Consider the following 10,556-nt stretch of genomic DNA (forward strand, 5'->3'; position numbering starts at 1 on the left):
CTCTATTTTTTATATGCATATGTATGTGTGGACATACACGCATATACATACATATGTAGACATATATACATGAAACCAATAGAGAATACTTGTCTTTTTTTTTTTCTTTTTTTTGAGTCGGAGTCCTGCTCTACCCCAGGCTGGAGTGCAGTGGCGCGATCTTGGCTCACTGCAACCTCCGCCTCCCAGGTTCAAGTGATTCTCCTGCCTCAGCCTCCTGACTAGGTGCGACTACAGGTGTGCACCACCACACCTGGCTAATTTCTTTGGTATTTTTAGTAGAGACGGGGTTTCACCCTGTTGGCCAGGCTGACCTTGAACTCCTGACCTCAAATGATCCGCCTGTCTCGGCCTCCCAAAGTGCTAGGATTACAGGCATGAACCACCGCGCCCAACCTGTCATATATTTCTATATGCTAAATATATATATACTTGTTTCAGGGAAGTATATTATTTAGTGCTGACATTCACTATTTGTGACCTACAGTGGGCTCGAGTACACCTAGTACAACTTCACTATTTATGTTAGTAACAGGAAGATGCAACCATCTGGTAAATTTTGCTGTCCAGTAAATTAAGGAGATTAAGATAAAACTACATGGAGATTTCATTACCAAGTGCAATTTCTTTATTGCCCTTGGACAAATGAAATTTAATTTTAATTATTTATGACACTTTATAACATGCTTGTGAAGATACCACGTATCTCTGCAAAAACGATGGTACTTTAGAAATATAAGACCTCTCTGTGTCATTCATCATAATATCTTTTATCAACAAACTGAGGTAATCGTGATGATTTCCCTAATGTAACCCCACAAATTTAAACACAAGTTTTGAGGCAGCTCCCACTGCGGTACTTGGAACAATCGCCTTGTTACGACATTAGCCATCCCGAGGATTGTTTACACTAGGAGATTTCGCGTTAAAGTAATCGTCTCACCATGAAAAACAATTATATCCAGGGAAGCGATTGCACCAGGTCTCCATCCACTGGCGGGAGTTCACCTGACTCCCGAAGTTCATCGTACAAGACAGATCTGCAGAGCACTTCTCTTTCGCAGAGTTTGCTCCGGATTCTAGAGTATGTGTTCGCACAGATTTTTTTCTTTCTTTCTAGAGTTGGCTGGGAACCATCAGAGCGTGTGGTGGGTGTGATGAATGCTTCAGGCGGTATTCTCCCTTTCGTCCCACTAAGTCTGTGCTAAAATTAAAAAATGCAAGCAAATCAGAAACAAATTTCACAGGAAGGATACGGAAGGGAGGTGGGCAGCCAGGCAGGCAGAAAGCGCATGCGTCGGGCTCAGGCTGGGAGTCAAGGAGAGGCTCTGTCAGTGCATCCTCCCCTGGGGTTGTGCATTTTGTTTCTGGAACTCTCCTGCTCCACAAAGCACACATCATTTGCTAGAGAACATAATTCTTCTGAACTGGGGTACCCAGAATGTCTGAAGCAAACCCTTCAGACAAAGTGTAATGTGTGTGTGTGAATGTGTGCCTGTGTGTGAATGTGGGGATATGAGTGTGAGTGTGTATGTGTGTGTGAATGTATGCGTGTGTGTGGTGCATGTGGTATGTGTGTACAATGTAGGGTTTGTCTTTGTGTTTGTGTGTGGCATGTATGATGTGTGTATGGTGTATGTAGTGTGTGAGCTGTACATGGTGTGTGTGTGGTGAAGTATATGTAATGTGTTGGGGGTGCTGTGAGAGGAGTTTTAAGTGTGAGGTGTGTGGGATATGTGTGTTGTGGGGGCTGTTTGGTGTGTGTGGAGCATGTGTAGTGTGTGTGTGCTGTGTGTCTATGTGAGTTGTGGTATGTGCAGTGGGTGTGTGTGATATTTTGTATGCAGTGGTGTGTGTGGTATGGGTGTGTGTGTGCATGTATGTGTGGTGTGTGTGCATTTCTGTGTAAGAGAGCAGGAAAATGACCTCACGAGGACACCAGGAGATGTGGGTGTTGCCCGCAAGACACTGACACAGGGGCCCACCCGGGAGCAGGAAAATGACCTCACGAGGACACCAGGAGGTGTGGGTGTTGCCCGCGAGACACTGACACAGGGGCCCCAGCAGGGAGAAAGAGCCACGGCATCATGGTATTTTTTGACACATCTTGGTGGGAAATGTAGAAGAATGCAGTGGGAATTTCTTCCTGGGACCAAGGGGGCTGTGCTCTCGCAATCACAGGGGTGAGAAGTCCCCCTCACAGTGACAGTGCAGGCAGTGCAGCCCTGGGCTGGGGGATTCGTGGCGGGTGCAGAGGCGCTGTCCCAGCGTGGAGACCCGCGCCGCAGTGCTGGTGCCCAGGCTCTTCCGAAGGCTGCTGCAGAAGCCTTTTGGTCGGGAGCTGTCCCCAGGTGGATCCGAGCCACTCAGGCAGTGGCAGTCTTTCCTACATTCTCCAGGAAAATTAAGCTTTTTCATAATGAGTTTTACATTTAAGTTGTTCGTTTTATGATTTTTTTAAAGTTTTGTTAATTGTTTCCATGTGGATAAAACAGGTTACATTGCATTAGTTGTGTCTGATTTAATGTCAAAATATATCTAACAATGTAATATCAAACACTCTGGTATTGCCAGGAGAAGGTGCCAGGGAGGGCCTGGATGGCCTGCTCAGGTGCAGGTGATGGTCTGTTTCTGGGTGCAGGGCTGGTCCTCTGTGGAAAGCGCATGGCTATGGCTTGTTTGCTTTTCTTTAATCTATTTTATACTTTAATTAAAAGTTTTTTAAAAAGCAACAAAAAAATCATCTATGATGTCACACAAAAAGCATCCTGATATCTAGATATTCCACCACCTGTGCGACACCTGGGCACTCCACCACGTGTGCCATACCTGGGTATTCCACCACCTGTGCCAAACCTGGGTATTCCACCACCTGTACCTTACCCAGGTATTTCACCACCTGTGCCATACCTGGGTATTCCACCACCTGTGCCACACCTGGGTATTCCACCACCTGTACCATATCTGGGTATTCCACCACCTGTGCCACACCCAGGCACTCCCTCCACCTGTGCCACACCTGGGTATTTCACCACCTGTGCAATGTGAGTTCTCCGTCTTCACCATGAGAGGCTTCTCTGGGGAAGAATCTAGAACACTTCTCAGTCTGCAGAATGAACTAGAGGAAGGAGAAAGAGTAAAGGTGGCTGTGGTCAGTGTGCTGGAATAGGAATGAGGAGTGAAAGCAAGGAAGGCATTCAGATTTCTTGTATGTTTATGATAAGAGAACACAGTGCAAAAAGCCAGTAGGTGGTGTTCATTCTGCCCAAGTTAAGGGCCTCACTCTGTCATTTGCTGCCCCTGAGCTTCTTGGAGTCTCAGTTTCTTTGTCCACAACGTGGGGTTGATGGAACATTGATTCAGGCATTGTGAGGACTAAATGTGATCACATGTACAGATGGAGTTATATGTATGCTATTTGCATTTTCAGATCCATTATTTATTTTCCTTTTGTAAAAGCTATTATTTGTTTTAATCTAGGAGTCAGGGAACAGATCCTTAGGGTTTGAGATTTTTTTTTTATTATTATTATACTTTAGGTTTTAGGAGATTTTTAAACAATAAAGCCTTGGGGCTAATGAGCTGCTAAGAAAGGTGAGCTGATGAATGCAGGCAGGAATGTGCCTCCCAGTAGGGCCCCTGAGCTGCTCCGGAGAAGAGCTTAAGCAAAAGTCTAGGAGGAAAAGGCAAGTGAGGACAGTGTGAGGAGGTGCAGGTTGACAGTGGACAAAACCAACCAGATCTGCATTAGATGTTGGTTATTAGCACTTTCTCAGTAAGGTCCTGTCATTCTACAGCTGTTAAGTCCCATGGTGGCTCTTCCTTGCTCTCAGGAAAGCCAGTTCCTACGTATCCTTCAAAATATGAGTAAGGTTGATGATGGCGATCATAATAATAATGATGCTGGTGACGATGATGAAGTTGATGCTGGCTAACGTTTATTCAGTGCCAGTCAATTTGCTATGTTAAAAACTAATTTAGTGCCTATAATTCCAGCCGAGGTGGGCAGATAACTTGAGGCCAGGAGTTCGAGACTAGCCTGGCCAACATGGCAAAACCCCATCCCTGCTAAAAACACAAAAAGTAGCTGGGTGTGGTGATGCGCACCTGAAATCCCGGTTACTCGCAAGGTTGAGGCACGGGAATCGCTTGAATTCTGGAGGTGGAAGTTGTAATGAGCCAAGATCACACCACTACACTCCAGCCTGGGTGACAGAGTGAGACTGTGTCTCAAAAAAAAAAAAACAAAAAAAAAACAGCATATCAAATCTAATCCTCTCAACAATCCTAATGAGGCAGATATTATTACTTCATTTTACAGGATAAGAAGTTACAATTAAGTAATTTGCTCCATGGTGCCCATCCAGGAAGTAATTCAAGGCTAGGTGTACCTGATTTAGCCCTGTTCTAACCACATACACTGCCTCTCAGAAGTTGTGCCTAAACCCCTTCTCTGAACTACTCTAGAGCTTTCTCTTCATGAGTCACAGATTCCATCGTTACTTCCTACTTTTGGTGTGTTTCCCTCACTAGCTGGAAGTACCTTAGGACAAAAATGCAGTCTCATCCAACTTTTTGCCATTGTGTAAACTCATATTTCTTTTTTTCTCATCATACACATGCCAGTATTTGGGCAGTGGCTATCATGTAGTTGACATTCAAGAAGTTTTAATAAATGTGAATTTTAAGGTTTAACTTCTAAATAATCTTTATTTTATTTAGCACCGTCAAATGAACAGACACTTGGGTGGCATGGCATGAATGCGTTTTTTAAACAGCCTCTGGTTTAAAAAGATTGACAAATGTGATTCACTAGATGGCAAAGTGAATGGAAGCAGAAACCTGATCAGTTTTGCTTATTTCCATGTCTCCAGATCTTTAGCAGATACTGCAACAATAATATATTACCAAATGAATGAAAGAAAGAGCAAAGCTAACTAGCATTGGTAATTCAGGTTCTTTGTTTTAATCTGAACAATTTCTGTGACATTCCTTAAGTCAAATATACACACAAATAAGCTTCCATGATCAAAAATTTTACTCATATTTGGTGTTTCTACTATTATTGGGCTATATAAGAACTTAAATGCCAAACAGACACTACACTTCAATCAAAAGACTATTCACAAGACAACATATTCTAATACTTTTAGAAGTATTATCAATGAGTATCAAAACAGGATTTTATTTATATCTGAATTCAGTAGACATTTCAAGAAGTAGAAATAAAACTTTCATTATCAAAACTTTAATTCATGGAGATTTTAGTGAATACAGAATATCTTATGGATGTGTGATTTATCTCAAATTTTTAAAGCACAAATTCCAGTGCCTTTTAATTATTTTGTGAAGAGGGAATTGAAGAACTCTTTGGGATGGTCTTTATAAAACAATACTCTCAAAAATAACACAGAAATTATAACTAGAGATCACAAAAGTCAAAACTCTACATCTTGTTATCTGATCAATCATTCAATACTATCAACATTAAAATAAATCAATTTGATTTTAAACTCTAGGAAATAAAGATCAAATGGCCAAAATATAATCACAATGAGTGAAAGTTCTTAGTTACACAGAGAGAAATTTTGTTAAAATTTGTTATTCGTAGTTTCAGAAATATAGAGTTATTGTAATCCTGATATTTAAGCTTTTCAATTTTTCGAGTAAGGCCTTGGCTTGTTTTTGTTTGATTTTTAATACCAAGAAACAAGTTATTTTCTTCACTGTGGAAGCAAGTAGAAAGGCAAGATATGGCCCAAGAGTATTTATTATGACCCTAATGATCCACAATGCCTTTTTAATTGTTTTATTTCAGAAAATGATTGGGAAGAGAAATAGAGCAAAGTTTCTCTTATCAATTATTTTCTGAAAGAAAGCAAAGTGTTTCTAAGGCCACTGGATGAAAGGAAACAGTTTAACCAAATGCAACATAATCTTCAAATAATAATAAAGTTGTAATAAAGTGAGAAAAATACTCATTTCTGAAATGAAATACAGTGGGAGTCAGGTATGTCCCTTATTTTTAAAATGAGTTGAGGTCAATACATGGCTGAGATAAATCACAGAAAATCGGTAAAAGGGACAAAAGTGATGAAACATCTGATATTTATTAATTTATTTGTAATGTAACATTCATAATTTTTTAAGAGGAAAAATAAAAGAAGTGAGAGGGAGAGATTTCTAATAATGCCCTCTGGATATTCAACTACAATTTGAATAACAGAGGCTACATATGCATAAGCTAAACACGGGTCATTACTATGTGAAGACCCAGGCTGCCGAGGGCTCTAGAGCTCTAGATGGGGCTACAAAAATAAGAAAAGTCATTATAATGGAGCCTTTGTCATGACATAAATGCCCTAAATGTGAACTAAAGAAATCAATGAGAAATTAAAATTAATCTAAAATTAGATTTTGAAAACTCTTGATTGAAATGGAAATGTTATCTATGTGGTTTAGAATTCCATTATCTTCTGTTACTATTTTACATAAAAACGCAGATTTCTATTTAGGGCCTACCTGAAATACCATTTTGAAAGACTAAAACAAGAAGCAGAGATAGTGCATATACAAACAGGCTCATCGTAAGTCAGGGAAACTCATGAAACATACCGCAAATAGCACTCAGGCAACCCAAATGTCTCCACAGCTCTGCCAGTGTGAGGAGCCTTACTAAGGTCATTTTAAGAGTTTGCATCCAGGTCCATTGGTTCAAAGCCACTCAACCCCCAGCTCCTACCTGCCTGCCAAATTGCAGAATATCAGTTTTGCTTCCCTCTTTCTTATGACGCCATGGGAGTACCCTAATGATGATACTGGCTCACCCCCACGTCACAGTGCAGCCCGCGTGCTTGCTGTGGCGGCCGCCATTGCCTTTCTCCGCCATCACTTTCTGATGTGGGTGTTACTGGAGCGTTATCTCATGACCCACCTGTGCTCTGCCCCATCCACTCATGCGGTGGTATTTGTTCACTCTTGACTTTCACGCTTGCCTCTTCTCTGTCCTGTGGGAAAACAGCCTTCTGTTCTTGAGTCCTGGCCTGTGGAGAAGAAAGAAGAGGAGAAAGGGAAGCTCCCACAAAGGAATTGCTTGGACCTCAGTGTGGTGTTTCCTTCCATTTACTGCATCTGTGTCCCCTCTGGGTGTTAGAGGTACTTTCAGGAGGATTAAGGGGACAGTGAATTCAAGAAGTAGGTGTCATACTAGAGTAGAACTCCATTTCCATTTTTTCCCTGGGTCTCTTGCTTAGTGTCAACACTGGCCAAATTCCAGCCATACTTAAAGTGGCATAAATGGAATTTAATTTTTCCTCTTAGAAATCCTCTTGTTCCTTTCACAGTGCATTGCAAAATCCTTCCTGCAATTCCATCCCTTCTAACATACCTGAATCTGAAGACACAGTTCAGTTTCTCTTCCATGGGTTCCACGCGCCACTTGGCAGTAACATGATGTAACAGTTAGCAATGGCTCCCTCCACGCCCCACCACTGCAGAGAACCAGGTCCCTCAGCCGCAGTGCTGCTCTGCTTCCATGCAAGAAGAGTCTACCTCTTTCGGTTAGTTTCTCTCCGGGAAGATCATTCTTTTCCACAGAGATGTGGTGGGTGTACATGTGGGATAGTAACAGACTGTCCTTAAGTAAACAGATCTTTGAAATGAGTTCTAGTCTTCAGTGGGGCTAGACTGTATCCTCTACCATCAAAACAAGCAAAAATTCAATAAGTTCTGTAATAGAAGTACAAGTGAGAGGAAAGGCATGATGCATCCTGACTACAGTGAACAAAATAGTTATTATGGTAGAGATGTCATTCACCCTGGAGCTTGAAACAGAGGAATTTATGATGGGCAGAAAATGATATTGTGTTCTGTGCTGAGAAAAGAGCTTTAAAAAAAAAAAGCACAGAGGGTTGAAAGCAACTGCTGCGCCTAGAAAATTGGCAGCCATCCACTACAGCCAGAGTGCAATGTGCATTGCTGTGGAAACTGGACATGTTGGTAGATGCAGATTTCAGAAGTTTTCAATGCCATGATAAAGAGTTTGAAGCTTCTTTCAGAAAAATAATTGGTGACATGCTATAACCTGTGCCAAATTATATTGATGTGTCTTGTGTAATACTAATCAACTTTGATGCTGTTCTTTGCACTTTGAGGGTCAGCTACACGATCAGTCAATGAGAGATGTACTGTGGACTTGACAATAGCCTTGGGCTAATGAGCACACGCTCCCCACCACAGACATTCTCAGCCAACAAGCCCTCTCCTGCGATGTGAAAGTGCTTGGTAAGATGTGCTGTCTTTCCCTAGCTTATTTTCCTTTTGGCATTTACATTGGATTCTGGAAATAGTTTTGACCCACCTGGTTGGTTGATATTGTGAAAATCATAGCGCTGGTCCTGCTACAAGAAACAGGGGTAGACTATCATGTTCATTACGAAAATGTACATTTAAAAAGTACTCGCTGGGCACAGTGGCTCACACCTGTAATCCCAGCACTTTGGGAGGCAGAGGTGGGCAGGTCACGAGGTCAGGAGATCGAGACCATCCTAGCTAACACGGTGAAACCCGGCCTCTACTAAAAATACAAAAATTAGCCAGGCGTGGTGGCGGGTGCCTGTAGTCCCAGCTACTTGGGAGGCTGAGGCAGGAGAATGTCATGAACCCGGGAGGTGGAGCTTGAAGTGAGTCGAGGTGAGTTGAGATCACGCCACTGCACTCCAGCCTTGGAGAAAGTGCAAGACTCCTTCTCAAAAAAAAAAAAAAAAAAAAGTACTCAGGTTTCCTTCAAGAAAATAGTTGAGTCAGAAGAGGTGGGGAGCAGTATGTAGTTAGGGAGATATGTGAGAAACTTTGACACCATCATAAACGGCTCTGTATCCTGCAGTGATTACCTGGCAATTATAGGAAAGGCCAAGAGCATACAAGATGTTAGGGATTTTTCAGAGAGAGGAAGAGTGAACGTCAATAGATAATGCTAGTGACACCTCTCCAAGCTGCATAATGCTCCATTTCTGTGTTGTAACAAGTCTTAAATTCTTTCTTTCATACCAACTGCCTTGCGGTCACATGTCCTCATGCATCTGAGTCTTCGGAAATGCTCTTTGCTCAGTCTGGTTCCCTAGAGTAGTCCTTTTCTTTTTCTGGCAGGCGTCTTCCCCATGTTATTTCAAAACCTTCAAAAAATCTCCTTTAACTCCCATTATATGAGACATCTGACTTAACAATCTTACTAGGATTCCCTGCATGCCATTGCTGCACTGGTTATATTTTCACGGATGGTTTATTTGTTTGTACCTCACTCTCAACCACACGGCCACTTGGTTGCATCTCATAGGCAGAGAAAACATTTTATTTTCCCAGGACAGGACATTACTATTTTCTGCAGCATTCATTAAGTTTCATTGAATGAAAGCTCTATGTGAATGTGCTTCAAAAGCTTGAAAGTCCCCTGGAAATATAAGCTGCAGAGGCTGGGAGTCACAGTCTTAATGGGAGCTGTGTTCTTGTGTGGATTTGGCTAATCCTGACATGAGGCAGAGGGTCTTGTTCGTGACCTGTTTTTATTCTGCCTGTTGTTTGGGCTGTTTCTGGTCACCTCCTTCCTCTTTTCCTCCATTCACTCAGGTGCTAGCCCTGTATATCCTCCTAGATTAACAGCCATGCCTACAGATCTAGGGCCAGAAACAGATCTAGGGCCAGAAACAATCTGTGGGAAACGGGAAGCACATTGAGGTGGCAGAGATATCAGTTCTCTAGTTGCAGTATTTGGAAGTCTAGCTATGCCCGTTCAATAATAAAGCCCACTTCTTAGCCCCGTCCTTACTCTACCATGAAGAATTTTAGTTCCAGCTAGGCACTGCCATTTCCCTGAAACCAGCGGCATCAACTGTGATCTGGTCCATATAGTCAATGTCACTTTATATGGTGGCCATTAGAGCTGTACCAAATCTTCTCATAATATCCCCTTCCTTGCATATAAGAAACGTAATTCTCTACCCCCTCAAAATTAGGTAGCAATATTTATTGATTTGGCCAAGAAAATGTAAGCAAAAGTGAAATGTGTCACTTCCAAGGAGAAGAATTAAGACCTAGAATGCATCCACCATATTTCCATTCCACTGATGGAGTGATCACAAAAGCACGCATCGCCACGATGGAGCCCCCACCAGCCTGGGATCCCGAGTGACTACCATGAGCAGAGCTCAGCCACGACCCCCACTGGACACACAGGTGAGCGAGAAAATAGTCTAGTGCTGCACTAAGGAATTGAAAACGTCAGATTGTTTTTAACTGTAGCATTGTTACTGCAGTTTGTTGCTTTATCCTAACTAATATAAGTGGTCATTTTTCTCTTTGGTTGTGTATGACATGGCAAAACTTTCCAATTCGGGAAAACTGAGTGTGAGAAAATTTTATCAAGCTGTAAGAATATTTTGAAAGACCGTAACAATCTGCCACAGAAGAAATTAAAAAGAAATCAGGAACACTCTTTAGTCTTTTAACTGTTTCCCAATAAGAAATATTGAATTTCTATCTATTTGATTTAGTTCCTACAT

The 10,556-nt window shown here is 41.9% G+C and overlaps 1 long non-coding RNA gene across 1 annotated transcript; it reads right to left on the bottom strand.

Annotated features, from left to right (window-relative positions):
* Positions 1-751: 751 nt before the first annotated feature.
* On the bottom strand, positions 752-4,185 carry LOC131381082 (uncharacterized). Its single transcript, XR_009209533.1, has 3 exons — positions 4,108-4,185; positions 3,036-3,118; positions 752-1,204 (listed from the first exon to the last, which is right to left on the bottom strand). It is a non-coding gene; the product is annotated as an uncharacterized LOC131381082 (long non-coding RNA).
* Positions 4,186-10,556: the final 6,371 nt, after the last annotated feature.

The sequence above is a fragment of the Hylobates moloch genome, unplaced genomic scaffold (genome assembly GCF_009828535.3).
Source record: "Hylobates moloch isolate HMO894 unplaced genomic scaffold, HMol_V3 SCAFFOLD_13, whole genome shotgun sequence".
Lineage (NCBI taxonomy): Eukaryota > Metazoa > Chordata > Mammalia > Primates > Hylobatidae > Hylobates > Hylobates moloch.